We start from the raw sequence: 27,612 nt of genomic DNA on the forward strand, positions 1-27,612 counted from the left end.
ATTTCTTGAGATACCTCATTTTTCTCTGCTGGGGGTTCTTCCTCTGCTGCTTCTGATTCTTTGTCCTCTGAATCTGGGGGAGAAAAATGCCATCCTTTCCTCTGCTTCTTTTTATTCTTGACTTCTGGACATGAGCTTTGTAAGTGTCCTGTCTGCCTGCAGATCCTACATCTGAAAGCGGTGTTTTCATAATATAGTGCCTGCAACCAGTTCTGTTGTTTGTAAATCAACCTTATATTTTCCGGCAACCCTTTACTTAAATCTACTTCCACACATATACGTGCGAAGGTGTAGATCCTTTCATCGATCCTTTCCAGGTCTGTTTTGATATATTTCCCTATGCTGTTCCCAATACTTTCCAGCACTCGTTCATCCCAAAAGTGCAAAGGAAGATTGTGTAGTCTAACCCAGACTGGCATTCTGGTTACCGTCATTTTATTTGGATCAAAATCTGGGAACCATGGGGTCACAAATAGCCCTGCTGTTCCCCAAAACCATGGCCCGGCACTGATGACTGTATCTCTGACTTCCTTGGATGTAAATCTTACTATGAAAAAACCTTTTGCACATAAATGAATGTCACAATCCATGGTCCAGCTGGTGAAGATCCAATGGAAAAGATCCATAGGTTTAGGCCAAAAGCTGTTGAAACGGCAAATTAAAGCTTGCGTTTCGTAGGACTGGACGAAATCATCGAGCCCTGAGGAATCTAAATTTAAAGCTGGGGTTTGCTCTGACTGATCTACTATGTATGGCCTGGGCATGTGTCCGCCTTGATCTGGGGAGAACCCTGAATTTCTGCTGCCCTGTAAAATGTTTTTATAGGATCCCTTTGGTTGGTTCTGGGCTGTAGCTTTTTTCCCCTTGTCTCCCCCTGAGGAGCTTGTCTGTCCCTGAGGCAGAGCCCCTCCTCTCAATCTGAGATTTAAAATAATGATTGATCCTGGCCCAATCTCATAACTTTCCAAAGTTCTACAGTCCTGGAAAGTCCGCCTTCCACTAACCAGATGCTGGGCCTGAACTAGGTATCCCATTTCTGCCCATATTCGTTGTTTCAGCTGCATGGAGGTGTCTCCTGCATGAACCCATACTAAACGAGATTTCCCCTGAGGGGGTTTAATCAGAATCTGAAAACAAGTATTTTTTACCTGCTCTTGCTTGTAGCTGTAGATCTACTGCCTGGGGTCTTGGATGTTAGCTGGATCCGGTAGATCTGCACCGGAACTGCATAGTTTTGGCCTTTTCATTAAAAGAGAGAGCAGATCTGCAATATACAGACCCCCCCTGCCCTTGCTCTGTGCGAACTGGAAGCGACACGTCCATACGCAGTTCAGGATCTTGTTCTCTCGTAGGATAAAGCCCTCCTCATATATCCACTCAAAAAAGAGGCCTACCGCTGTTTCCTTCGCTTCACGATCTCGCTGAAGACTTTTATCTCGCCCCCGATCCAGGATCGCTTGATTCCTTTTGACTGCAGCCCCCACAGATACATAGCCGCGCAGATCTGAGTAGATCTGCGGCGTTTGACTGCAGGAGACAAAGCATGGACGCGTTAAAGGCAGCCAGCCAGCCGCGTTCTCCGTTTTCCCACACCCTGAGTTGCCTTCGGCCCCCGAGGCGGCCTTAGGGACCGATACGGCAGCAGCCATGACTTTGCTCGAGCAAACCCTAGCCATTCTGCAAAAATCCATCGCGCTCTAAAACTTCATTGCGATTCTTAGATTCAACATGATTTTGTCTCAAATGGTTTTTTTTTTTCTCTTTTGAAACGTCGGAGAAAAATAATTATAGTGAAAATTCCACGATGACCTATTTGGAGCAGCGGAACCTAGAATCCAAAGCTCTGATACCAAATGTTATGAAACCAGCTCACAAAAAGAGAGAAAAGATAGATGAACGCCTTAGAAATAAGCCTCTTTGATGGGGCAACTTCCTTTACATTACACAAATGAACAATTCTTGGATGATACAAATGACAAGACCTCCTTTCTATATATAGGAGTCTAAGGAGTCATAATATAATCAAAACCGACATAACAATAACAATGTAAGGGCACAATAATAATAATAGTGGGCTTCTATGGTGCACAATAGTAACAATATGGGGACTACATGGGTACAACAATATAATAAGGGGGTTGTACTAATAACAATAAGGGGTTACACTAGTAGTATAGGGGCCCAACAATGTTAAGGATGCGAGAAGCAATAATTATCATGAAAGGATCTCAAGGCGGAAAGGCTTTAGAAGTACATCAAGGAAATCTTCATCTCCCAGGTACTAAAGTTTATTTTTTGGTTGTTTTTATTCTTGTACAAAAATTGGACACAATGAAAAATATTGTAGAGCATATCATAAATATAGATATTATGGTCCCCAACAATCTCCAAGGAACAATTTTGCAGGAAGAAATCATGAATTCTTCTTCATGAACAATGTAGAAAGCTTCAAGTGTCATAACATTGGTCATATGGCACGTGATTGTAACTTAACTTGGGCTCTTACATAAGATATAACCTTGCAAAAGAAGAAAGTTACACAAGTACGGAGAAGGAAGCAAATACAATCCAAAAGTCCCTTGAACTCTCCAGCCAACAACACATTTTGTTGACCTGACCTTCGACAAGATGAGCATTTGAGTTAGGGGGAGCCTTTGATTCTTGATCGTTATTACAGAAGATATTCATGAAATGGTCCTTATAAAATCCTTGTTGAGCTATATTAACAATCATTCTTTGATAAAGATCATTTCTCAGGAGTACTCCATTGAAGAACAACATCTCTTAACTATTCTTTGGACTGTTGTTGAAGATGTTTTCCACTTTATCGCTAAGTAGAAATTGGAGCAACAGAGAAGGTCATCTAATGCTAGAGAAATAGGGAAAATAACTATGTTGTTGTTACTATAGAAGTTTATGTCTTGATTTAGGGATTCAATGTGAGAAGAGTCGTGGAGTCGTATTGGTTGGCATTAAGAGATGAACAGAGGAGATGAGTTTTCATTCTAGCGGAAAATGAATCTGGAGGAGAGTCGTCGAGCCGTCGATGGTAGAAGATCTATGTTAATCGGAAGCGAATCAATTCGACGCATTAACCAAGACGAAGGGTGGATTTAACGCTATAAGTGGGATTTCGGGTAGATGCAAAATGGTATGTGGTATTTAGAGGAGAGCGCCTGATTCCATTCAATGGTTGACATGTAGAAACTAGAGGTGAGAGAAAAACTGCTCATTTCGGGTGGGTAACTCTCGTGCAAGTAGTCCACCCGAAATCGCTGTAGACTGTCGGATTTTGGGGTTTGAAATCTACGGTGGAGAATGAACCCAATAAAGTTAAACCTCATAAACTATGTCTAAGCAGGTTACGTCATTACCATGTGAATACCCATTTATACGTGTTGAGTAGTCACCAGATGAAGAAGAAAAATGATATGCGGTGAAGAAGAAAAAAAAAGTATGTGATTCTTCAATACGAAAGGGTGTATACCACACTCAGAGTAGGAGGAAATCCAAGTCAAACAAATAGATACATCTGGGAATGAAGCTTGAAGTAGGAGCAGATGGAAACATATAACAAAACTGAAGCATTGCAAAAAGATGCAAATCAACAAAAAGAATTTGAAAGTTAGTCACAGTTTGGATATCAAAATCTGCTAATGGAGATAACTTGTAGAGATTTTTACAAGAACTCAAGGAAAAGACGGCTCATTAAAGGAATATAGAAAGGAGAATGTTGTGAGAAGCACAGAGATACAAAGGAACTTGGATCTGAAGAAAGATAGCAATTTCAGTGGCATTTTTTTTCTTTCTTTTGATTCGGACTATGAAGGCCTCTTAATTCTGACTGTGGAAACAACAGAATATGGATTGAAGCATAAAAACTTGGACTTGAACATTTAGTGTGTGGATATTTGCAATCTATTTGAAAGCATTGAAGTGGAGCATCTTTAAGCATTGTTGAAGCCATGATAAAGTAGTTCTGAGACAAGAAGAGGGGATAATGTGCTAATTGGTAATTAAGAATCAATCCTTCTATATTGAGTAAAAAGAAGAGCACTATTACAGGGGGAGTAACATACCCATAAATGTCTACTAGTCATAAAGAACAGAAGCAGTTTGATAGGGGGAGTCCCTGAGCACTCCTTTTCCATTGATTTCAAAGGGGGAGAGAAGAAGAATATTGCCATCAATAACAAAGGGGGAGATTGTTGTCCTAGATTGTCATTGATGTCAATATGGAAATATTATAGGATACTAAATAATGATATCAAGCCAAGGAGAAGTAGATCAGATCCGTGAAGAAACAGGAGCAAGAAGCCATGAGGAGAAACCAGAGGAAATCCAAGACAATCAAGCCATTGGAGAGAATATCGGAAGTCATAGGAGCTATTAGAGCAGAGCTATCAAAGCAGAGAAGAGGTATTGGAGCAGTATCGAAAGCCACAGGAAAGCCAAGTAAGTGTAAGAGTGGGAGATTGAGGAGGAGCCATATCGGGAGTATTGCATGTAATATATGCCAAAGAAGAACTATCGGAATCTAAAGGAGTTAACAAAGGAGCCATATCAAACCAGAACAGAGCGGAGGAGTTTGGCAGAAATCAAGAAATGGGTTAAATTCAAAGTGAGGAGACGGATAAAGAGTGAATGCATGTGGTTATATTCCAAAAAGAGGGTTTGTAATAGTGGCAATGGTTATCAGGTGGAAGCTAGGCAGTAAGTGGTATTTAGAGGAGTTCACCCCATTCCATTAACTAAGCAACACGTAGCACTTGGGTGGAGAGAGAAAACCACCCTTTGCAGGTGGTTATTTCCCTTGTAAGTGGCTCACCCGAAATGCATGTAGGCCATTGGATCTAGCGTGGGTTGATCGATGGCGAAGGATCAACAGATGGTTTTGGGTTGAGCAGGTTAAGTTGGACTGTTAGATCTGGAGAGAAGAGATCTACGGTGCAGCAAGCTTCTGATGGATTGTGTTGATCGAACCAGTTGTTGATCATTGGATCTAATACAGAAGAAATTAACGATGCAGAACGAGGACCACTATTATAACATGCCCTAATGTTATATCACATCCATCGTGTTGGAATTTATGTATTGCAAGTTATAAAAGGATGGTATAGCCTCTCCTATGAAATCCTCCGTAAATAATGAAGTCTATTGTATGAATATTAAAAAGGGATGAATATTAAAAAGATCCTCTTTGATATTTTTTAATATGTAACTCTTTTTAATTCGGCCTCTCTTCTGAATTAACATGTCCTGTGAGCGTTGGTGAACACAAAGAGACAGACCAAGTTCAACTGAGCGAAAGGGAAGCCAAAGGTCAGGTGTATCAATATAAGAAAATAGAGAATTGCCTTTATGAGTTGTTGTTGGTGAACTGGAAGAAAGGAGCAAGCTATAGGTCCAATAGGAAAAAAAAGGGTCGAAGGTCCAACAGGACAGGAGGAAGCCAAAGGTCCAGCAGGATAGGAGGAAGTCGACAGATGAGCAACTCTGTTGATTGGGCTAACCTGTGAAAGGCTCAAGCCAGCGATGAATTAATCAGGTACATAACACAACCTAAAGAACAATTTTGTGAAACGATAAATAAAGTTTCATTTGATATTGCTTGAAGGGAACAGTAGCCAACACCAGTATTGAAGCATATGTGAATGTATTTCTAGAAAGTAAGAGATTGCAATAGCAAGAATAGTGCACAGTAGTCATGCTGGAAGCATTCATGGTGACAATGAGAACAGAGGCTTGAAATAGAGAATTGGTTCTTGTGAAGATCTTAGTGCAACTAATAGTAGACTCACTAAAGTTGTGTGGAGACATTATTAGAGATCATGATGGCTATTTGATATCATCATGAGATAACTTTTGTAGACTCTGTGTGGATAGTATGAAGAGTTGTAAAGACTTCTTCATAAGAAGATTGGTTGCCATTGATATTGTAGCATGGAGACTACAGTGAAGTTGTAAACAGACAGAATCTAGTAAAGAAGAGTTTTGGGAGCAGAACATTACTATCAAACGTGCCTTGACAAGATTGGGTTAGAGCCCTTGGGGTTGGTGCCTCAGAAGTTGGAAGGATTGGTGTCCTTGGAGTTGGTGCTCCTATATCCAAGGTTGGTACCTTGACAGCAGAGGGTTGGATCCCTTGAGGTTAGTGCCTCAAAACTGGAAGGATTAGTGTCCTAGGAGTTGGTGCTCCTAAGTCCAAGTTTGGTGCCTTGACAAAACAGAGTTGGTGCTCTAGAGGTTGGAGCCTCACAAAATTTCAAGTTGGTGCTTGGAAACAGATTGGAACCATATATATGTGTGTGTGTGTGTGTGTGTGTGTGTATGTGTATATATATGTACACACACACACACACACACACACACACACACACACACACACACACACACACATATATATATATATATATATATATATATATATATATATATATATATATATATTTGTATATGTGTGTGTATATATATATATATATATACACATATACAGATATATATATATATATATATTGTATCTATTTTATTGCAAAGATTATATTAATAAAAGCATTTATTCTTGTTGTTCATCTTGTGTTCTGAATATAAATGTTTTAACTGGTAAAATAACAGTTAAAAAGAAATACTTATTCACCCCCCCCCCTCATTATTTCCAACAACAATTCATTTTGAAACATGAATTACAAAATCCACCATAATGGTGTGGCATGTGACAACTCATGATATGACATGACATGACACTTCTAACATGGACTACTTGATGTGGCAATGTCAAGCCACTATTTTTTCTATGTGTTGAGTGCCTTCTTGAGAATGTTTTTCTCTTCACCTCTGCATGGCTTGGAGGTAAGGAATCTTCAATGATCTTGTGTCTTGAGTTGTGATCTCAAACTAGTGTTTTTATTATTTCTCTTGGTTAATCAGCTTGCATACTCAGCTAAAAATATGTCTTTTAGCATGTTTCCCTTCTTCATCTCCTTCTTCATCATCTCACCATGTTATGATAAGGTACATGTATCTGCAATTCACTCATGATGATATGACATCAACCCGAAAAACCTCTAGTATAATATAGTGCATATTGATCCATTGACTGAGCCGGAACTAGCTGAAAACAAGTTGGGAGAGTGGATCAATGACTTTGTAGTTGCACATTTCAAGCAATCATGGGTGAAACTTGAGCCTTGAGACTGTGCAATGCACAATCTCATCTGGATTGAGGAAGAAAACTATGCAATTTTGGGGGTCAATATGACAGGATGAGGGGATGGGAACTGGATGAGCATACTGCATAGTTCCGGGAGATAGATGATGTTGGGCCATTTATAATTTATGCATCTTAGGGGCTCAAGGTATTAGTTTTATGATAGATATTGTGCAATGCATAGTTGAGGCCTAGATGGGAAGATGGATTACACAATTTTTGGAGCCAAGGTCGGGACTTGAGCACTAGAACTGTATAGTAGAGGATTGATATTGCATAATTCATAGTTCATGGATGTTGGGTGAAGCTAGGTTGCTTGGTCAAGAAGATTTTCATAAATTGGCTAAGTGTGTGATCAGTGAGGTTGATGTGAATAGTGATAAGACTTTGAATGTGATCACACACTTAAAATACTTGAAGACACAAAAACATATATCATCCAAGACACACAAACAATGAATTTCCCTTAGTGTGACAACTTTACGACAACTTACGACAAGTGTGATACTAAAGATACGCCTTGCAAAGACCATGATGACACTTGTGCGAGAGTGCTTGAAACTTTGGAAAGGAATAAGATGAATTTTTACATGGTTAGAAAAACTCATTTACACAAATATGACCCCTTGAAACCATTAGAACAGGCTTATTCACATTGTGTGACAGCGAACATTCAAGAAGACGACATTTTTCCTATCTTTCAAAATAAATCGAAACACCTCAAGAAAACACATGAAATGAGTTTCAATGTTTGCGATGACAATGTACAATATAAAGGAAGGCTATAAAATTGAGCATAGTCGAATATTTTGGAGGGTTTAGCAACAACAACACCTTGCTACAACACCCCCATAGTTTTTCCTGACCTACAATCACAAAAATATGATATATTAAAAGGGATGCAAAGTAATGTGCAAGAGAAAAGATAAGAGCTTGAAGAAATTTCACACAAAAAAGAAGGTCTTTCCTGTGGGGAGAAAGATGTGTCACAACCACTACTTCTAACCAATTCATGTTCCTATCTTTTTGACAGAAACCATAATCAGACAAACCTGGAAGACTTCTTATGAATTCACCTTCTTCTGTGTCATCCTTCTTAGAAAGCATGAGAAAATTCCTAAACCTATTATTTGCGATGGATCTTTCCAAGTAAGATTGCTCCAACCATTCAGCAATTGAATCATGAAACTCGAAACAATACTCTTGAAAACCCTAAAAACTTTGAAATGATTCTTCAATTAAAAGAGCAAGATTAGGATGAGAATTTCATGAGGAAAAAAAGATATGATCATATTCAACAGGCATGCCAAGACAGTTAGGACTTGACATAACCATCAGAAAAGGTTGAAGTTCCTCAAATGCTCGACAAGTATCTGAATAGTGAGATGTGTAGCCATGAAGATCAAAGGATGTAAAACAAATGTAATTGAATATACTTGTGGGAAAAAGATAGAACACATGACAATTAATATCACAATCAGGTGGACAATGCAAAATCATTTAGATTCACAATCTCATGAAATTTACTAAACCACGATACAAGAATCTACTTCTACTTTCAACCGACGGAAGCCAATAGATCGATGAAAAAATAAGAAAAAGAAAAAGATAAATCAATGGCACATAACACAAGATGTATCTGAGGAAAGCCACTTCTCAAAACCCCTCTATCTGTATTGCATATATCAGAAATATGAGTGAATATACAAAGCTTGTTCTCACTAGAACTATTCTGCACAAGTATGCTCAACTCTCTCAGCTCACAAGCTACCTCTTGTCCAACACTTAGCCAATTATGCAACTCTCCAAGCCCCTAATATCTTGTGTAATTCCTAGTATGAATAGCCCATATTTAAAGGGAATTCATGCTTCCAAAACTACGCAATCCAAACATAGGATCAATCTCTAATGCATGCATGATATTTACACTCTAGTAAATAATACCACTGATAGTACATTGTCCCTGCACTCTAGTCTCAACTAGGTCTTTCTTTGAACTGACATGCATGAGTTTCTCATGAAGGAATCTTTTGTTAATTGGAGTAGCACTAGTGGATGCACTAGTGAACCAAACTGATTATTAGTCCTCTATTAGTTCCAAAAACAATTTAGAACTAATTTAACTTAACTTAACTCAGTAAATTGAGTGATCTAATTTCCAACTCAATTTAAACTCATATTGGATCCCTAAAAGTTAGGGAGAACATATACATGACTACAGAAAGACTTCCAACTCGAAATTCCTAAGCTAATAAGCTAATTAAACTTAATTAACTATTTACAAGTTTCTATGAGAATAAAATTGGATTTTAATTCTTAGTTTAATTCAAGAAAAAATTGAAATGGAATTTCTTGTTGTCATTTCTCAATGCTCCCTCTCAACAAGAATGGTATTACTAGCTACCCTGATCTTGTCTCTATGAAACTCGAATTTACATCTTGACAATGCCTTTGTTAAAATGTTAGCATCTTGGTCCTCTATGGGAATGTACTCTAACAACATAATCCACCTCAATACACAATCTCTGAGATGATGATATCGATATCAATATACTTGTACCAATCATGAAAAACTGGATTTTCAGAGAGTTTGATACAACTCTGATTATCGTAGTAAATCACAGTTGGATTCATCTATTAACCAAAGAAGCCAACTAGGATCTTCCTCATCCAAATGGCCTCACATTTTGCCTGAATCGCATCCATGTACTCTACCTCTGCCAAACTGAGTGCAACTGATCTTTTTTTCCTGATGTACCAAGAAACTATCAATGACCCAATATTGAAGATCACGCTTGATGTGCTCTTCTGATTGGATGGACTCCCTACCCAATCTGCATCAGTGAAGCCTTGAATCTCGACTCCCTCTATCCATCTATACCATAATCCATACTGAGAAGCGCCCCTGAGGTATCTCAACACATGCTTTTCCACCTTCCAATACAGCTTGGTAGGCCTAACCATCGCTTGACTAAGATGGTTAACTGCATAGCACATATTCGGTCATGTGTTCTCCAAGTACATGAGTGAACCCACAAGTTGCCTATAAATAGTAGCTTCCACTACTTCCCCTGAAGTAATATCCTCCTTCCTCCACTTACATGTTAGAGGAGTCTCCATGGGTTTGCTTCTCTCCATGTGGAATCTCTTGAGTATCTCATTGGCATACTTTCCCTGATACAAAAACAACTCCCCATCTCCCTACCATACCTCCATGCCAAGAAAGTAATGCATGATCCCCATGTCCTTCATCTCAAACTCTCTTGAAAGGTCCTGTTTCCAAGACTTGATCAACTAATCATCAACCTTCAATATGAGATCGTCAACATATATTACAATGATTAATAGTTTACCTTCCACTACTATGTGGTACAAATTCACATCTGCTTCACACTTCGTGAAGCCCAACCTAGTGAAGTAGTTGTCTATCCCGGTGTACCAATCACGAGGTGCTTGCTTCAACCCATACAACACTCTCTTGAGCCGCCACACATGTGACTCATGTTCAAAGTTCTCAAAACCTTTAGGATGCTCTATGTACACCTCTTCCTCAATCATGCCATTAAGGAAAGTTGTATTCACATCCATTTGATGTATCTTCCAACCCGTTTGTGCTAATAGTGCCAATATATATATGTGATAGAAAATTACCTTCCAACAGGAGAAAAGGTCTCAGCATAGTTAATCCCCTCTACCTATGAAACACCACGGGACACAAATATAGCCTTATGCTTCCCCACACTACCATTTGTAGCTTTCTTTACCTTGTAAATCCAACAGGTGCTCACCACTGACTTGTCCTCCAGTCTCGGGACCACATCCCAGATACTATTGCGAACTATGGAGTTATACTCCTCCACCATGGCATCAACCCAAACTGGTTGTTGCACTACTTCCTTAAAGGAAGATGGCTTCGTCACAACACATTCACCCATAAAATCCATGTATCTAATGTACCTCTCAGGTGACCTCCTCTGCCTATGCTGAGAAGTGGGTGCTACCATATTCTCCCATGCATCATCCAACAATATTTAAACCTCTCTAGTGCACTTTCTTCCCTCTCTCAAAGACTCTACCTGAGTGGATGTCTCCACTTGTGGATCCTCTGTATGTGGCTGATCCACATCAATCTGAGGCTCCTCAACCTTATGAGTTAAAATCTCCTCATCCACATGTAGTCCAAGCTCCCTCTCAAGGGAAACTCACATGGCCTTCTCCTCTTTGAATCTGACATCCCTACGAACCACTGTCATCCTATTGGGCAATAAGTACACCTGATAGTTTTGAGGTGTATTAGTGTACCCCACAAATATCCCCAACTCTGATGCCAGCTCAAGTTTCTTCCATGAATCTTTGGTCACATAGAAATATATCGATGACCCAAAATCCTGAATAGACCATCATCTGGACTCTTACCAGAATAAGCCTCCTCTAGTGTCTTCATCTTAAGTATCCAATGTGGGCTATGGTTCTAAACATAAACCACTTTTTTGCATGCCTCAACCCACAAGTGTAGTGGTAGGCCCTGATCATGCAACATCACCCTTGTTGCCCCTACTACGCTTTTGTTTTTCCTCTAGTTCACCCCATTTTGCCAAGGTTTATGGGGTGTTGTCAACTCCAATTTAATCCCTTCCATTGCAGGGAAGTTCTTAAACTCTTTTGAAACATACTCATCACCGTTATCACTCCGTAGAGATTTAACCTTATTGCCTGACTCTTTCTCCACCAATTCTTTAAACTCAAAAAACTTCGTGAAATTTTGATCATTTTTTTGCATGAAAAATATCTAACATTTATGAGAATAGTCATCAACAAATATAACATAATACTTTTGTTTGGTCGTGGATGCTGTCAAGAATGGTCCACACACATCTGAATGGAATCTCTCTAGAATAGCCCATGGTTGACTGTCTCTGTCATGAAAGGAAGACTTGGTGTATTTTCATAAATTACACCCCTTGCATGTATCAACTTTCTCAAGCATACCTTTGGGAAGACTAGTAGAGATCTATTGCAATATCTTCAAAGCCCCATGATGAAAGTGGCCCAATCACCTATGCCACAACTCACCAATGTCTCAACTTTGCACCCTTTCTGATTTTGTGCTTAAAGCAGCACAATCCTCTACCTCTATCTTATAGATATTCTTCACCTGTATACCCATCTTCTTTACTTGACCTCTATCCTCAAGCATGGCAATGGATACCAAGTTCTTCTTCAACCCGGGCATATACATAAAATTCTTCAAGGTGATTGGAGCCTCACGCTCCCTATAAAAAGTAATCGTGCCCAATCCAGTAACACTATACTTCCTTTTGTCATCCATCTCGATATGCATGTCGAGATCTTTCTCCTCCAGGTCACCAAATAACTCTTTGTTGTGAATCATGTGGAATGAAGCTCCAATATATAAGTACCATACACTTCCCATCATTGATGAAACCATGCATGCAATGAGGGAAAATTCCAATTCGAATTGAGAGGCCAAAGCCTCTCCCCCCACTCCTCCTAAGGACTTCTTCTTGGACCTCTTAAGTGGACAATTTGTAACAAAATGGCCCAGCTTATGGCAATAAAAGCACTTAAATTTCATCATGTCTTTCTTCTTACCTCCATGATAAGAATATGATTTGGAATGGGAAGCTTTCCCTTTCCCCTTCTTTTCCTTAATTGCTAAGGCATGGTTCTCTTCATCATTAGTCTTTGATGAAGATCCATCCCTGGTGTTCCTCCTGATCTCCTCCTGCATCAAATTCGACTACAGTCATTCCCAATCCCGTAGCTTCTCCTAACCATTAATAGAGTCCTGATAACTATGCCAACTCTTTGGGAGTCCTAGAAGATAAATACTCACCATATGATCCTTAGCAACCATGATTCAAACACTTCCAATTTCATCATGACACTGAGTGAACTTGGTCAAGTCTTTTGGAATCGTCTCGCCTTTCTCCATTTTTATTTTTCAAATTTTGTCCTTTATTTCCAACTTCCTTTGGTCACTATTGTTCTGATACAACTCTATCAATTCTTTCCACATAACATACGGAGTTTCCTTGCCATGGATACTTGAGAATATGTGGTCTCGAACTCCCTCAAGCATTATCTACCTTGCCTTCGCCACACACTTCTTCCATTCGGCCAAATTATGTGTATTCGATGTTGTTGGCTTAGGAATTTCTATATTAATGAATTCCTCCAAGCCATTATCCTCTGGCACAACCTCCATTTTTCCATATAGGCTATAAAATTCGAGTTGCCTTCCAAGGCATACTAGAGCCGCAAACCGTAGAATGACATCTATCGATCCTGAAATATGTATTGAAAATTCAAATTTCACCTGTAACCCAAAAACCAAAAATTTGAAATCTCCTCTAGTATATTGAATTTATATCTAATACCATGTAGAAAATCTTGTAGATTCACAAGCTTGTGCAATTTACTAAAGCACAAGACAAGAATGTACTTCTACTTTCAACCAACATAATCTAATAGATCGATGAAAACAATAAGAACAAGAAGAAGAGAAATCAATGGCACATAAAAAAAGATGTATCTGGGGAAATACACTTGTTTCTAAGAAGAAGAGGGGTAATAGTTATATACCCTTACCCTTATTCTTGCTCAAAACCCTATTATCTGTATTACATATATGATAAATAAGAGTGAAGATACAAATCTTGTTCTCACTAGAACAATTCCACACAAGTATGCTCAACTCTCTCAACTCACAAGCTAGCTCTTGGCCAACACTTAGCCAATTCTGCAGCTCTCCAAGCCCCTAATATCTTGTGTAATTACTAGGATGAATAGCTCATATTTAAAGGGAATTCATGCTTCCAAAACTATGCAATCCAAACATAGGATCAATCTCTGATGCATGCATGATATTTACACTCCAGTAAATAATACCACTAATAGTACAATGTCCCTGCACTCTAGTCTCAACTAGGTCTTTCAATGAACTGACATGCATGGGTTTCTCATGAGGGAACCTTCAGTTAACTGGAGTAGCACTATTGGATGCTTTATTTCACCAACTGACTGTTAGTCCTATATTAGTTCCAAAAACAATTTAGAACTAATTTAACTAAACTTAACTCAGTAAACTGAGTGATCTAATTTCCAACTCAATATAAACTAATATTGCACCCCTAAAACTTAGGGAGAACATATACATGACTACAGAAAGACTTCCAACTCAAAATTCCTAAGCTAATTAAGTTAATTAAACTTAATTAACTATTTACAAGTTGCTATGAGAACAGAATTCGACTATAATTCTCAGTTTAATTCAAAGACAAATTAAATTGGAATTTATTGTTGCCGTTTCTCAACGTCATTCAGTAATTAGATCATGAAACTAGAAATAATCCTCTTGAAAACCCTAAAAACTTTGAAACAATGATTCTTCAATTAAAAGAGCAGGATCAGGATGAGAATTTCATGAGGGAAAGAATATCTGATCATATTCAACAAGCGTGCCAAGATAGTGAGGACCTAGCATAACCATCAGAAAGGGCTGAAGTGCCTCAAATTCTCAACAAGTATCTGAATAGTGAGATGTGTAGCCATGGCTATAAAAGGATGTAAAACAAATGTCATTGAATATACTTGTGGGAAAATGATAAAACACATAGCAGTTAATATCACAATCAAATGGGCCATTTTTGGCATGAGATTCTAGGAGAGAAAATAAAAATGATACACTATTTTGATAATATTCACAAATGCTCTGAATAATAGAATCATCTTCTTCGCATAATGAATGTAAAAAACTATTTTTTTGTAGCTGGTAACACACTACATTAGAATCATAATCATTGAAATAAGTGAAAAGGAGTGGCAATACAATAAACACATGAGATTAGTTAGCATACAGTTAACGAAGAATAATTTGATTCGCACAATAACTCATGTGTTCATTCACACTCAAGGGGATTTCAGGTGCAATGGAGAACAAGATTCGCGATATGATATTCACAAGAAAAACCAACAACTGACTATTAAGAAATGAATCCGATAGACATGATTCGTTTGGCCAAAGATAGTATTTGAAATGATCAAATTCACAATTCCATGACTTTATGAGAGAAACTTATTCCAAACCCAAGTTTGATGCAAGAGATTTGCATGAAGATGAATCAACTAAAGCGAATTCTTGAATCCAATCAGAAATAAAATCTTGAAGATTTGAAAAATTACATCTAAAATACCAAAAATATTTCAAAAATAAATTTGAATCAAGTGAAACCATGCAAAGAGAAGGATTGTGCGAGAGAAACAAAATTCAGCTAAGTTTGGGGATCTTACTAGAGTTGCGAGATCTTGACATAACCATCAATGGAATTTGAAGTGCCTCGTCTTGTTGACAAGTCCCAGAACTTTTAAAGATTGTAAAATTGCATTGTGGATATTGAACCAAATCGTGTGCAGTGTGAGGATACATGCTACCACTTGTTTCAATAAGACCATTGCTCATTGGATGGTAGTCATATTTTCATTGATTTAACCATATTTTTCAACTTCAAAAACCAAATTACTCAAGTTAAAATATTCTTCTGATCACAAATCTGAAGATACATGAATCGGAGAAATTTCATGAGCAAGATGGTTTGAATAGTTGTCTTCATGAAAAAGAAAATATGATGAGGGATGGAAGGAGTACTCAATGATTTTATTGGTTTCACTTTCATCATGGATAATATAACCACCTTGTGTCAATTGAGAAGTTAACTCATCAGATGAAGGAATTGAAGAGCATCGAGTATCTTTGTCATAAGCAGATGCATCACAAATAGTAGAGCACAAGGGATATTGAGATGAAGATGAAGTTTCAATAAGAACACCTTTAACCGAATTAGATTCTAGATCAAAATTAAAATCTTCATGAGAAACCGAAAGATCAACTAGTGCACCTGGGAATTCATGATCGCATACATCAATAGATTCATCATCATTGAAATGATTGTTGCCTAAGGCTACAAATTGGTTGAAAGAATTGATTGCATTTCATTCACTACTGACATTAGCAGATTGAAAATCATCCAAGAATGGAAGTTCATTACCTTGACATGGAAAAATTTTAAAAATTAAAGAGAGACCAAGTGTCTCTTCACTTTCCTCCTCCTCTATCAATGTAATGTGACTTCCTTGTATCTGTTGTGGCCACAACCTAGACCCTATTAAAACCTTCTCTGGCAACCAATTTGAATGGGTCCCCTAGAAGTTTGCTTTTTCATTTCCTTGAATGATTACTCTCCAAATGATATGTTTCTATCCCAGGGGTTTCAACTCTATGCCGAGTCAAATCTTCAATTCTTAATGGTAAGATCCCCTGAATAAATCTCTGCAGCATGATTCATTTATAACCCATTCTAGCCCTCCATTCATTTTTTGTCATCGAGACTTTTCTCAACCCTCATAAACACTCATGGTACTCTATGCCCATGCATATAACCAACCCCCGCTCTTTACCATGGTCGTATGTGGACTCAACCCATGAAACCTTCTATCGCACCTCTATTTCTATTATAATACTTTTGCAACGGAAATAATTTGCAAAGATGCATAACTTACCCTCTCCACTTATCGTAATAAACACTAATACATAACGCACACCACTATACACTAGACCTGACGACATCATTAACCATAACACATATATATTTTGGGTCCAGAGCCCCATCACATATCACAATCGGCAGGGTCCAAGGCTTGTATATAAAGTGCACCGCGATCTACCAGACCCACTGAGATCATTAACCATAATATATATATTTCGGGTCCGGAGTCCATTGCATATCACGATCGCACTTCAATGAAACCCAAGGTCCATTCACTCGCCATTGAAGCATTGCGATGCAATACAACTGACCCGCCTACAGTATTAACCACAACACATATATAATTCGAGTCCAGAGCCCTATCGCTAATCGCAATTGACAGTTGGCGAAAGTGAAGCCCATGTGATATGTGAAGGGGCGATGAGCAGACCCGGCGATAATTATACGCCCGGGTGCATAATATTTGAAGTCCGGCCTTATGGTCGGCCGCGAGTTTTCCCATGTATTCTTGTATTTTCGATAAAGTATTGAGGTCTGGGTTTTCAAAGGAAAATCCCATATAGTGGACCTGCCGGAGCTATCAACTGCAACACATATATATTTCGGGTCCGGCCAATCGCATATCGCAATTGGCAGAACCCAAGGCCCATACATAAGGCACTCCGTAATCTGATGGACCCACCAAGATTATTAAAGCACAACATAATATGATTTCGGGTTCGCTTCCGCCATCACAATATCGGAGTTCGGCAGTCCAATAAGCCTGGTTCCTCTCCACTGAAACAATGTGATGCGATAGTGTTTCGCAGACCCAATAGCGCATAGGGTTCCCATCTATAATATTTCAAGTCCGAATTTTGGATCTGGTTCTGTGTTATGCCATGGTTTTCAATGTAAATCGGATTTACGCTTGCAGGACTTAATCAATGCATGAATTAAAAACTAGGGGGCAATTCTTTCACACTTGTTCCTGTTGATGTTATAAACATTTTAATGAAGGAAAGACTTGTGTTTTTAAGCATTTCTATCATATTTTCATAAGCATAGCTGATGTTGGTTATCTCTGCAGGCGAGGACCAAAAGAAGGCATGTGAGGTCGAAGAATGGATGCATAAGCATCAAGGATGGCTCTGGCTAAAAGATAAATGAACAGATTCGAAGAGTTTATATATGCGGGTGTGTTCTATTTAAAGATCCAGCTTTAGGTATTGGTAGTCATGCTTCCATGTCTTACCTGTGTGTTCTGAAGGTTATGCAGTCTCGGGCCTTATCATGAAGAAATGACACGCATACTTCCTCCTTTTGATCAGCATCTATTCATTCCCCCATGAAATGAAACGCTCCAACAGATGTGGCCTTTACGTGTCAGTCGTTTCACCGATCGATTCTACACCTATATATTTTAATTTGTATGTTGAAAAGAGGAGGGAGGTGAAAAGTTAGGGGAAGACTGAGGGTCAGTTCCTTCTGCATAAGTATTACCTCTGAAGATGAGGGGAGGACTTTTTTTGGGTAGAACATCTTTTGCTTTATGGTGAATAAAGAAGACTTTTTGGTCAAGAAAGAGCCTTTTTCAAATCTATTTTCCTTTCTTTCATGTGTTTAGAATCAAACTATTGTCACTAGCATAAATATAAATATGTTTTGTTTTTGTGCATTTTTATAACAAACCATTCAGGTCTAGTCTTGGTCATTCAAAGATGATTTGTTACCATGGTTAATTCATGAAAGGTTACTAATTCGAAACCTTGTTAAACATCAGTTGCAAGTGTTATTTGTATTGAAAGGAATATGTATTCCTGTATAAGTAATCAGACTGCAATAAAGATTTAATACAGCCTTTTTCATCTATGAACTAGTAATTGATTCATTTGACTTGGAATCTATATATGATGTTTAATCTCTTTTGTTATGCTCCTGCAGGATAGATTAGAATAGCTAGGGTTAGCATATGTAGTTAAAATTAGTGTAGATATGAATTGATACATATAGGTTAGTTGTTTCTTTTGTTGATTTAATGGAAGTCTTCTTCTGAGAAGCAATCTTTCAACACCTATAACAGTTTACGATATCCTTTAAAACCCGTTGGAAATAGCCATTCCAAATGAAAGCAGATCTAATTGGGGTTTGCAATCAGGTTAGTTCCCCTTGTTGGCAGAGTGAACATTTGCCCTATCAACAATATCCAATCGTAATTTTAACCAGAAACTCGAAAATCAAGAGAGCATGAAGAGATAGTTGGTGGAACAAATTGATCAAGCAAATCATGATATGTAGAGTCATGACATGTAGATGACAAAGAAGTAAAGATGTTCCTTTAAGAGGTAACACTTTCAAAGGAACCAAATTCAAGATTGATGTTTAGAGTGCTAATGTCATCTTGAGGAATGAACGGATTAGTCTTCACCCTAGGATCCATAAGCCACTCCAAGGTTTCTTTCATTAGATATGAAACATGGGAAATGGAAGGAGCATGAAGAGATGGATTACGAATTTGATTTGTGTATTTCCCAACTTTATCATCATCGCAAGGAGGCACCCACATCGATACTAGAAAAGGAGGAGGACATTGAACAAAAGGGGTAGTAGTTTCCTCCTCTAAAATTTGAGGTCTTGCATGATTTACAAGGGTTATGTAGGTAAAATCATCAAGGGGTTCTGATTCACCTTACAAAGAGATATGAAAAATATGCTTAAACTTTTGTTTAAAGAAATCCCAATCCGTGTCTTCTCCCAAAAATTCATAATAAAGGTGAAGGAATCAATTGGAAAAATCCTCAACTGATTCATTAGGCTTCATTCTTAGTTCATTAATTCTTTTAAGATCACTATGATAATCATACTTGTCAAATTATTTATGAAGCTCCTTCATGATTTGGTTGAATGAATGGATTGAAGAAGTAGGTAATGTATGACACCACCAATTAATGTGGCCTTAAAATGTGAGGGTGAGTAGTCTAGCCATGACATCCTTGGAATGTATTCCATTAGAAAGGAATATATGGACAACTTGAAACAGATGTTCACGAAGAGTTAATTCACCCTCATTATCAAACTTAAGTTGGGACAAGTTATGAACAACTTCTATAGGGATGGTAAGATTAAGCTCTTTAGAAAAACACCCCAAGATTATGAATTGGGGAAGATCCATTTCGAACAAGAGATTAAAAACAGACTCAACGGGCATAGCTTATCGTATAGCCCTCCTCCTCATTCCATTTATGTTGATGGTGCTGGAAATACATCAACCAAGGGGGTATCCCCGATGTGAACTCCCAATTATGCCTCACATCGTTTGGAATAGGAGCCCCATCCAGAGCATCAGCTCGGTTGCCATATATTCTTATAGATTTTGCTTGGCTTTGCCTGTCAACAAAAGAGGATCGCATGTGCCTTTGAGAAGCAAGTGAGTGTGCCTTGTGGGTGTTCATTTGTAAGTGTGTTAAGGTTCTTCTACTACAGAGGGAAAAAGAGGTGAGCCCCTAAGAGCGAGGTAATAGTACTACCCTAGTAGAGGCACACACAAACAAGAAAGATTCATCTAACATCCAGTGGAATAGTCCATAAAGATGCGACATTCATTGCAACCAATATAGCACATACTCAGTACGATGAGCACTAAAATAACTGAAATAGTTCAACTACTTTAGTATAGGTGAAAACAAACACGAATCATAAACATTTACATAACCGTCTTACAAATATCTGCAATCTTTGTATGAAAATGTATTAACCATCAAGCTTCATATTTTAAGTAAAAATTCCAGGACACGTGTATATAATGAACACCACTAGCTCCAATAATGGAGCATTAGAGCCATGACTTGCTCCCCAAAAATACTAACTTTGTCTCTCTAATTCCTTATCAGAGGAGCCAAGGTGAAAATTCCTTTTCTCATACAATGAGAGTGTATATATAACCAATAGGGTGATGCTTCACCTCCTTGTGACTCTTTGACTACCCTCATGATTGTTTGACTTCCTATGACTTTTTTATTTTAAATGACACTTCATATTTTGTATGTATCCTTTGGACTTCTACTTGAAAATACATTTTGAATACATAATTACATAATCCACCATAATGATGTGGCATATGACAACTCATGACAAAACATGACATGACACTGTTAACATGGACTATATGATGACATGGAAATGTCAAGCCATTCTTGTTTCTCCTTTCTATGTGTCTTCTTGAGTATGCTCTTATGTCCACCTCCATATGGCTTAGAGGTGAGGAGTCTTCAATGATATCAAGTTTTGAGTTGTGATCACAAACTGGTGTCCCTTTACTTTGTTTCAATTAATCATATTTCATAACAAGCTACAAAGATGTCTTTTAGCATATTTCCCTTCTCCATATCCTTATTTATCATCTTGTCATGGACTAATAAAGTACCTATTTCTACAAGTCACTCATGAAAAGACAACATTAATATGATAAACCCCTAGTTTAAGATGATGCATGTTGATCCATTGACTAGGATGGAACTAGATTGTAGGTTGAGGAAGAGACTTAGTGAATGCGTAATTATGTAGATCATGTATTTGGGGGTGAATATTGAGCCATGAGAATGTGCAATGTGTAGTTTAGGCTGGACTGGGCAGGAAGAATATGCAGTTTTGGGATTCAGTGAGCTAGGTTTAGGGGTTTTGGACTATTTCAGCCAACTGAAAAATTCTGGAAGGTAGAGCAGACTCAGTTATTTCACAATTGCATAACTCATGAGCTCATGAGTTAGCCTTGAGCTTAGAGACTGCACAATGTGCATTTGGGGCCAGGCTAGAGGGATGAATTGTGAAATTCTAGAGGTCAAGGTTGGGGCTTGAGCATTGAGACTTCGCATTGTGTAGTCCTGAGAGGTAGGAACTACACATTGCACAATTTCAATAGACTAGGTTTCAGCTTGAGAATTGGAATTGCACAATGTGCAGTTCAGGAGGGTCGGATGAGGCTAAGTTGTTGGAAAGTTCTGGAGTTTGGCTAAGTGTGAAACTAATAAAGCTACTGTGAATAGTGATGTGACTTGACTGTGATCACACACTTAGAACACATTAAAACACAACAACATATATCTTCTAGTACACATGAAAAATACATTTCCCTCTAGTGCGACAACTTTTGCGACGACTTACGACAAGTGCGACACTAAAGAGACACCTTGTGACGATCGTGAAGACACTTGTGTGAAGGTGCTTACAACTTTAGGAATGAGTGTGATAGATGTTACATGGTAATATCAACTCATTTACACAAATGAAACCCCTTGAAACCACCAAAATAATCTCATATGCATCGTGTGACACTTAACATGAGAAAAGGTGACATTTTTCTTTTCTCGCAAATGGGATAAAACACTTAAAGAAAACACATGCAATGGATTTCAATGTTTGTGACAACAATATGCAAGACCAAGGAAGGCTCCGAAATTTAGTGCAAGACAAAATTTTGGAGGGTTTTGTAGTAGCAACAACGTGTCCCCAAGTGTTGTCGTTGCTACAACACCCTCCAAAATTTTGGTATATTCAACTTTTGGAGCCTACGCTTTATCATGTGAAGTATCGCTTTTGATCGTCAAGTGTCGTTTCATGTTTCTACACATGTTCTAAGTTTCCATGTTCATTTCTGATTGTCTTCACATCATCAAGGATAACAATAATGCACTTTAGGGTCATAGTATACCTCATGGTCATAAATGACACTTTTGGTCGCAATTGTATATACTTGGTCTGTTATACACGGTGAGTGTTTTTGAACTAGATTTTCGATGTATACTTCTTGTTTTTGGGTCCTATCTAAGTTATATTGATGATTTGATATGTGTCACACTTGATTTTTCTCCTAATTTAGTGTGTTTTTCAAGGTTACACCCTCCCAAACTTGGACAATTTTCTGACTTTTCAAGCCTACCCTCTAGGCCAAGAGAGCGCATTATGCACCCTCAAGCCTTAGTGGAGCCCCCTTGTCAATTATGACCATGACCTATGCCAAGAGAACCTTCCTCCAGTGCACAGTGCACTTGCAGTCATCAAGTCCCTCTCATTGTTTCTTGTTACTGCACTTTGCACCCATCCTTAGACGTAGCTTCCCAATTGAGCACAAAATGCACTCTCATTGGGAAGTCAGGCCTCCCTTGTGCCTTGTTCATGTTCCATGTACCCTCCTTGTGGCCCTGACTTCTATTCCAAGAGCACAACATATTCTGAAGGAAAATTCATATTCCTTGTCTCTTGTTCCTATTCCATGTTCCCTCCATATGGGCCTGCTCCTCTAGTTGAGTGCAGAGTGCATCATCAATGATTAGTGTAGCCCCTCCTTGTCTCTTTTAAGTTCGCCTTTCACCCAGAACCTTCTCTCTCTCTCCTTTGGCACATTTTGGATCCATGGATAGAAAATTTACATGAAACATGATAGAATAGGAGATTTTTTGGCTAATGTTTGATTCCCATGAGTGATATACACCTGCATGAGTTCAATATAGCATGGAAAATATCTACAAGGAGATATGGTGGATATTATTACCCAAGGAAACATTCTAAAGACAAAGGTACCATGTTCTAAAAGATGAAATAAAAATGGATCATGATGATCAAATTGACTCATGAAGACTCTAATATCTTTAAAGAGAGTTTGGAGTGTAGATGGATACAACAATGCAAGATCTGTTACAAATATTGAAGACATAGTAGTAGTTTCGTCACTGGTCGAAGAAATTTTTGTATAAGTCACCATGAGTCCAAGTTATCAATTTTTTTGACTTGTCATTTCGTCACATTATTATGTGGAAATTATGATGTTATATTGTAAATTGTAATATGTGGAAGTCAAAGAGTCATATATGGACAAAAGAACCACATGGAGAACTCCAAAAGTCTCATAGAATTCCAAAGGTCATATTAGAATTCTAGGACACATGGGGAAGTGGAAAAGTCATCAGGATATGAAAGGTCATTCCTTTTTTGAGACATGTTTTCGGTGATAATCACATCAAATTCATTTGTCGACGTGTTTCGAACCATCCAGTGTGGTTTATCATCATGAAAAGATGAAGAGGCAGATCATGGCATGAGTATAAATAGAGCAATGTAGATACTCAAGGTTCAATTAATGGCTATAATAAACAAATATTTCATAAATAATAAATATTTATTTTTATAATTTCAATAAAAAATGGATAGTTAAATAATATTTTTTTATAATTTAATAAAAATGGTTTTGGATCACAGAAGCCTAAATTCAATAGGAATTCCTTTTGTTATAAAAGAGGATTTATTACCCTAAGAGAGGAATTTAACCTTTGCTTCTCTATTCAATCATTAGAGAGGAAGATAGTTCTTTTAGAGAGCAAGAAGTGGTTGAATGCTCCACTATTGGAGCTAGTGGTGTTCATTTTATTAATGCACATTGAAATTTTCGCCTAATATATGAAGCTCTTTTGAGCCAACACATTTTTATACATATATCATGAATTTTTTGAGACAATTATTTGGATTTTTGCGGTATATTTTGGTATTCACGTGTGTTAAATAAATTGAACTATTTTGGTGGCTTTAGTGCTCATCTCATTGAAAATGTGTTGTATTATTTTATATGATCATGTATCATCTATGTGAACTATTTCTCTTGATGACTAATGATTATTTCTGATGATGTGTGTGTGTATTTACTATATTAGTACTATTGCTTCTCTTCTAAAGGCTCACTTTTGTTCCTTTCCAATGAAATAACCTTGATACATATTACAATTGAACATTTCACAAGGCATACTAGCTTGCTCATTCAAAACTCCATGTGTATTACTCTCTTGTGCTAATAGTTGCAGCCAAGGGAAATATTTAAGTAAATGTCAGTCGGGCCATACTGTTGGATGGGACTCCTATACCAAATGGTATGAGGTCTAATTAGGACTTCATATCAGGGATATCCCCTGTATGTTAACAGATACAACATCATCAATAGGTTCCCACTTGGTGTGATAGACAATACATCAAATAAAATTAAATTCCACCATCGAAATGCATTCAAAAATTGAGGATTCGTAGTGGACAGATTAAAGAACAATCCTATCTAGACAAAACTCAAAAAACGCTCTCCTAGAGTACTTCACAACAAGCCCTAGATGGGCCTCCCTATCCTTAAAGGGACGAAGAAATGAGAGAGAAAGAGGTGAATAAGGACCGGTTTTTTAATAAGATGTTGATAACCAAGGATTTAGGACCAGTGCCTAGCATTTGGGAGGATTGGATTCAAAATGATTTTGATTTGATAATTTCACTCTTCAAGGGGACCTATTGGTAGTTTCACTAGCCCTAATGGAGGCAGCTTCATAGCAACATTATGAATTTATACTTTGTTGGCAAGAAAAAAATGGAGTTTCAAGGACGCAACATATAAAACAACCTCTCAGAACATTCATTCAACATATTCCATGAATAAATCATGCAACATTTCCAATAGCTTCAATGTTCTAGAAACATTAGGGTACATTTAAAACTATAGACAATATTCCATGCATTATACATTTATTATATCATAAATAGAGCATTAAATAAGACTTACAAGACAATTAAGAATATGTCCAAAGCTTCAAGAAAGATAATGAATTTTTTCAAACATCAAAATGGATTAGAGTCATCCAAATATCTCCATAAAATTATAGGCTGAATATCTCTAATGAGAGGGCTGAAAATCTCTAGTGTGATGATCTCAAATGAGAGTGAGATTCTCATATTTATACATTCTCTATGAGTTCGATTTTTTAAAGAAGAAGCACCTAGTGTGCTTAAATTAGGCAAAAAACCCTTGGTTACAAGCCAACCAAGATAGCTTTACATTAATTATTATTTTTTCTTTCCTTTATCCCATGTAATTAATGTGAAGTGCTCTCAAAGGCTAGATTTGAGGCCTCACATGCTCAGAAGGCGGGTGAGGGCCTCAAACATTATGAATAAGATGGGTATTCCTACAAATCCTATAAAACATTTCCACACCCCAAGCTAAGTCACGTGGATCTCTAAATGGCTCAATATCAAGTCAATTCTCCATCAGTGAGGGCTATAAGATGACACATACCCTCCCATCTCTCTGGGTGAGGAAAAACCTCCCCTGGGCTCTGGATCAACTACCAAGTGTCAAGTGCAATGTGTAGTTGGTTGGGCAACATGGTTCAATTGCATCATCATTTATGTATAATTGGGGCAGGAAAACATAATTTGGTGGTGTTGCAAAATCTGTGGAAATCAATTATCTACAAGTTTTAAGGCCCCTGGCTCTCAAAAATCACACTACAAGTTCCATTATGACCCTCTAGAGGGCTTGAACCCCATATAGGGAGATCAAGTCCAAGATGAATACCCACTTCCAATCCTGTATAAGATCAAATGTGTCTCCTCACCTTCCAGTATAATTAATCATTAGTGAAATTGAGTAAATAAGCTTGTTAATCAAGGGTAGAAATGGACACTTCATAGTGGCATGTCCTTCCAAATGTGCTTTGAAATGTACATGTGTTACCTTTCTTGAAAAGAGAGGTTAATGAAGGACCCTATTAGGCAGTTTCAACCTCTAAGGGAGTGATAGGTCCATGGTACATCCATCAAATGCATGTTTCATGTGAAATAATGATGGAATGGAGTGGGGGAATGATGGAAACTTCCAAGCCACACGCCATGGTACAAGGTAATATATCATGAGGGAATCCAAACCCTTGGGTATATGAATGTAGGACGGAGAAATCGTGGTGCAAGAGTCACCTTGCCCTTTATTTTCCCACCCTTCTTCATATGTCCTTTTTCTTTTACTAATTTTTCTTCATTTACTACTCGAGGCTCAAGGGGATGAGAGCATGATGCTTATGATATAATAGTGATTGCCCCCTTGAGGTGGGGTAGTTCATCACCCATCAAGGGTTGGGACAATCATGGGCTCCTTAAGGATGAAAGGGGTACTCATAAGGGCCCGAGGAACCAGGTTGAAGGCCATAATGACAAGGGGTAGAGCTCATGCTTATCTTTTTCCCACATGCTAAATTTTATTCTCACAGACATATTTTTCATTTTGTGGTACATTTCATGTCGTAAGTGGCCATATTATGCCTTTAACTTTCTTTTTAGCTACATCAACCTCCAGGGCATCATTCTATGCCTGACCCAAGGTGTGGACAAGGGGAGGGGATGGCTAACACCTTGTGGACCCAATAGACAAATGTGGACCTAGATGGGGAAATGTGAAAAATGGTTTGTAATGAGAGGAGGGGAGTGAGATGTATGGTGTCAGGAAGCGGGACCACGCAACCAAAATCAGGGTTTCCCATGCAGTTGCACTCCTAAAGCTAGTATCTAGTAAAGTAGATCCCACAGGATTAGGATACAAGATTAACCCCTCAAGTCGAGGTAAGAGAAAAAGAGTACAAGAAAATCCTATGCTTTCCACTGAATCCTCCCATTAATCCATGCCCAAATGTGCCCAAGAAAAGTAAGCATAAACACCCAATTACATAATGAAACATCACACCTTCAGGTTTGGAAGGCCCAACTTTGCAACATACAATCATGATAGATGAGAGAGGGCGCACAATGACTAGCTCAGGTGGCATGGAATGGTGGCACATCGAGCTATCAGGTAGATGTAAGGGATTTTTGGTTACCATCTAAAGACAAATCTAGGAGAAAAATTCTCCTGTAGGGGTCAGCCACTAATGGTGGGTAACATGGTGGAAGTGGATATTTTCCAAAGATATATTTCTAGTACATATATACTATAAAGTACTCTAGGAAACAAGCTATAGAAGTGTCTATTCTCAGATTACTAAACATTTTATCTCATTATTATATCAT

The sequence above is a fragment of the Pinus tabuliformis genome, chromosome J, assembly GCF_031772625.1.
Source record: "Pinus tabuliformis cultivar Carrire ecotype Pingquan chromosome J, CPIR1, whole genome shotgun sequence".
NCBI classification, from domain to species: domain Eukaryota; kingdom Viridiplantae; phylum Streptophyta; class Pinopsida; order Pinales; family Pinaceae; genus Pinus; species Pinus tabuliformis.